This window comes from Odontesthes bonariensis, unplaced genomic scaffold, assembly GCF_027942865.1.
Source record: "Odontesthes bonariensis isolate fOdoBon6 unplaced genomic scaffold, fOdoBon6.hap1 scaffold_176, whole genome shotgun sequence".
NCBI lineage: Eukaryota > Metazoa > Chordata > Actinopteri > Atheriniformes > Atherinopsidae > Odontesthes > Odontesthes bonariensis.
In genome coordinates, this window is record NW_027457394.1 from 20,001 (window position 1) to 25,000 (window position 5,000).

Consider the following 5,000-nt stretch of genomic DNA (forward strand, 5'->3'; position numbering starts at 1 on the left):
TTCTCCTCCAGGCCGGCCTCACATCTTCAAAGAACCAGCCTGGAGCTTCCAGCGGTCAGCCGCACCTTGAATCCGCTCTCCAGCACCTTCCTCGGACTCAAGCTCTGCCAAAGTCGGCCTCCCATCTTCCAGGAACCAGCCTGGAGCTTCTAGCGGTCAGCCGCACCTTGAATCCGCTCTCCAGCACCTTCCTCGGACTCATGCTCTGCCAAAGTCGGCCTCCCATCTTCCAGGAACCAGCCTGGAGCTTCTAGCGGTCAGCCGCACCTTGAATCCGCTCTCAAGCACCTTCCTCGGACTCATGCTCTGCCAAAGTCGGCCTCACATCTTCCAGGAACCAGCCTGGAGCTTCCAGCGGTCAGCCGCACCTTGAATCCGCTCTCCAGCACCTATCTCGGACTCATTCTCCTCCAGGCCGGCCTCACATCTTCAAAGAACCAGCCTGGAGCTTCCAGCGGTCAGCCGCACCTTGAATCCGCTCTCCAGCACCTTCCTCGGACTCAAGCTCTGCCAAAGTCGGCCTCCCATCTTCCAGGAACCAGCCTGGAGCTTCTAGCGGTCAGCCGCACCTTGAATCCGCTCTCAAGCACCTTCCTCGGACTCATGCTCTGCCAAAGTCGGCCTCACATCTTCCAGGAACCAGCCTGGAGCTTCCAGTTGTCAGCCGCACCTTGAATCCGCTCTCCAGCACCTATCTCGGACTCATTCTCCTCCAGGCCGGCCTCACATCTTCAAAGAACCAGCCTGGAGCTTCCAGCGGTCAGCCGCACCTTGAATCCGCTCTCCAGCACCTTCCTCGGACTCATGCTCTGCCAAAGTCGGCCTCACATCTTCCAGGAACCAGCCTGGAGCTTCCAGCGGTCAGCCGCACCTTGAATCCGCTCTCCAGCACCTTCCTCGGACACATTCTCCTCCAGGCCGGCCTCCCATCTTCCAGGAACCAGCCTGGAGCCTTTAGCGGTCAGCCGCGCCTTGAATCCGCTCTCAAGCACCTTCCTCGGACTCATGCTCTGCCAAAGTCGGCCTCCCATCTTCCAGGAACCGGCCTGGAGCTTCCAGCGGTCAGCCGCGCCTTGAATCCGCTCTCCTGCACCCATCCTCGGACACACGTTCTTGCCTTTGGACCCCTCCTCCAGGAGCCAGGCTGGAGCTTTTGCCCCCTTCCTCCATCATTTCAGGCCGTGGAAAGTGTCATCTTTCGGATTATCAATTCACCGTCCCAGTCTGGTACTCAGATATTTTTCCGAAAACTGGGTTTCTGAAATCGTGCAGATGGTGTTTTCGTCGTCTGCTAATAACCTCGTCGTGTGGGAGAATAGGGGCGGGCCTTGGGCTGACTCGGCCCATCGTCCCCTTTTCCCGTTCTCTGACAGAAATTTTTTCAAACTTTATCACCCCTGGTACTATAAACTTTTTCACCTCTGGTACTATGTGGCACTTAGAAAATTTTCTGAACCGGGATTCTCACCCCTGGTACTTTTTGGCACTTAGAAAATATTTCTCAACCGGGCTTCATGCCCCTGGTACTTTTTGACACTTTGACGTTTTTCTGAACCGGGCTTCATGCCCCTGGTACTTTTTGACACTTTGACGTTTTTCTGAACCGGGCTTCATGCCCCTGGTACTTTTTGACACTTTGACGTTTTTCTGAACCGGGCTTCATGCCCCTGGTACTTTTTGACACTTTGACGTTTTTCTGAACCGGGCTTCATGCCCCTGGTACTTTTTGACACTTTGACGTTTTTCTGAACCGGGCTTCATGCCCCTGGTACTTTTTGACACTTTGACGTTTTTCTGAACCGGGCTTCATGCCCCTGGTACTTTTTGACACTTTGACGTTTTTCTGAACCGGGCTTCATGCCCCTGGTACTTTTTGACACTTTGGCGTTTTTCTGAACCGGGATAAAGGTCATTTAAAGAGGTGTGTGCATGGTTCCTACTTATAATGGATATATGAAGGACTAAGGAGTCTGAACTTGTTCTGGCCCAAGGAAATCACTTTTTAACAAAAATCCGTATTTGGTCTTAACTCGGGAAAAGAAGGCGATTCCTGTGTTTTGATCTCAAAAGAGGCCATTTATCCGGGTTTGTGCAGGTTTATGCATGGAACTTACTTAGAATGGATATATATGTATGTATATATGAAGGACTAAGGAGTCTGAACTTGTTCTGGCCCAAGGAAATCATTTTTTAACAAAAATCCGTATTTCGTCTTAACTCGGGAAAAGAAGGCGATTCCTGTGTTTTGATCCCAAAAGAGGCCATTTATCCGGGTTTGTGCAGGTTTATGCATGGAACTTACTTAGAATGGATATATCTCTATGTATATATGAAGGACTAAGGAGTCTGAACTTGTTCTGGCCCAAGGAAATCACTTTTTAACAAAAATCCGTATTTCGTCTTAACTCGGGAAAAGAAGGCGATTCCTGTGTTTTGATCCCAAAAGAGGCCATTTATCCGGGTTTGTGCAGGTTTATGCATGGAACTTACTTAGAATGGATATATCTCTATGTATATATGAAGGACTAAGGAGTCTGAACTTGTTCTGGCCCAAGGAAATCACTTTTTAACAAAAATCCGTATTTCGTCTTAACTCGGGAAAAGAAGGCGATTCCTGTGTTTTGATCCCAAAAGAGGCCATTTATCCGGGTTTGTGCAGGTTTATGCATGGAACTTACTTAGAATGGATATATCTCTATGTATATATGAAGGACTAAGGAGTCTGAACTTGTTCTGGCCCAAGGAAATCACTTTTTAACAAAAATCCGTATTTCGTCTTAACTCGGGAAAAGAAGGCGATTCCTGTGTTTTGATCCCAAAAGAGGCCATTTATCCGGGTTTGTGCAGGTTTATGCATGGAACTTACTTAGAATGGATATATCTCTATGTATATATGAAGGACTAAGGAGTCTGAACTTGTTCTGGCCCAAGGAAATCATTTTTTAACAAAAATCCGTATTTCGTCTTAACTCGGGAAAAGAAGGCGATTCCTGTGTTTTGATCCCAAAAGAGGCCATTTATCCGGGTTTGTGCAGGTTTATGCAAGCAACTTACTTAGAATGGATATATATGTATGTATATATGAAGGACTAAGGAGTCTGAACTTGTTCTGGCCCAAGGAAATCACTTTTTAACAAAAATCCGTATTTCGTCTTAACTCGGGAAAAGAAGGCGATTCCTGTGTTTCTTTCAGAAAAGGTCCTTTTTCTGAACTGGGATTCATGCCCAACATCCAGGCTCTCGTGCCCTGCCCACAGACACAAATCCAGGCCGAGTTTCAGCACCTCTGCATGGACAGCATTCATGGCTGCTTTCCTCTCCCAACAGCCAGTCTCTCATGCCCTGCCCACAGACACACATCCAGGCCGAGTTTCAGCACCTCTCCTCGGTCCAGTATTCATGGCTGCCGTCCTCTCCCAACAGCCAGTCTCTCATGCCCGGCCCAGAGACACACATCCAGGCCGAGTTTCAGCACCTCTCTTCGGTCAGGCAATCATCCCTGCTCCCCTCTCATAACGTCCAGGCACTCATGCCCTGCGCACAGACAAACAGAACCCAGGCCGAGTTTCAGCACCTCTGCTCGGACAGCATTCACGGCTTTTGTCCTCTCACAGCATCCAGTCTCTCATGCCCTGCGCAATGACACACATCCAGGCCTAGTTTCAGCACCTCTCCTCGGTCAGGAATTCATCCCTGCTCCCCTCTCAGAACATCCAGGCACTCATGCCCTGTGCAATGACACATCCAGGCCGAGTTTCAGCACCTCTCCTCGGTCAGGAATTCATCCCTGCTCCCCTCTCATAACGTCCAGTCACAGACACAGATCCAGGCCGAGTTTCAGCACCTCTCCTCGGTCCAGCATTCATCCCTGCTCCCCTCTCAGAACATCCAGGCACTCATGCCCTGTGCAATGACACATCCAGGCCGAGTTTCAGCACCTCTCCTCGGTCAGGAATTCATCCCTGCTCCCCTCTCATAACGTCCAGTCACAGACACAGATCCAGGCCGAGTTTCAGCACCTCTCCTCGGTCCAGCATTCATCCCTGCTCCACTCTCATAGCATCCAGGCACTCATGCCCTGCGCACAGACACACATCCTGGCCGAGTTTCAGCACCTCTCCTCGGTCCAGCATTCATCCCTGCTCCACTCTCATAGCATCCAGGCACTCATGCCCTGCGCACAGACACACATCCAGGCCGAGTTTCAGCACCTCTGCTCGGTCCAGCATTCATCCCTGCTCCACTCTCATAGCATCCAGGCACTCATGCCCTGCGCACAGACACACATCCTGGCCGAGTTTCAGCACCTCTCCTCGGTCCAGCATTCATCCCTGCTCCACTCTCATAGCATCCAGGCACTCATGCCCTGCGCACAGACACACATCCAGGCCGAGTTTCAGCACCTCTGCTCGGTCCAGCATTCATCCCTGCTCCACTCTCATAGCATCCAGGCACTCATGCCCTGCGCAATGACACATCCAGGCCGAGTTTCAGCACCTCTCCTCGGTCAGGCATTCATCCCTGCTCCCCTCTCACAGCATCCAGGCACTCATGCCCTGCGCACAGTCACACACCCAGGCCGAGTTTCAGCACCTCTCCTCGGTCCAGCATTCATCCCTGCTCCCCTCTCACAGCATCCAGGCACTCATGCCCTGCGCACAGACACACATCCAGGCCGAGTTTCAGCACCTCTCCTCGGTCCAGCATTCATCCCTGCTCCCCTCTCACAGCATCCAGGCACTCATGCCCTGCGCACAGACACACATCCAGGCCGAGTTTCAGCACCTCTCCTCGGTCAGGCATTCATCCCTGCTCCCCTCTCAGAACATCCAGGCACTCATGCCCTGCGCAACGACATCACTCCGCAAAGGAAAGCTTTTGCGGTGTTTCTTTCTCAAAAAAGGCAATTTAAAGAGGTTTAAGCATGGAACCTACTCAGAATGAACATAGACATAACGGACTAAGGAGTCTGAACTTGGTTTGGCCCAAGGAAATCATTT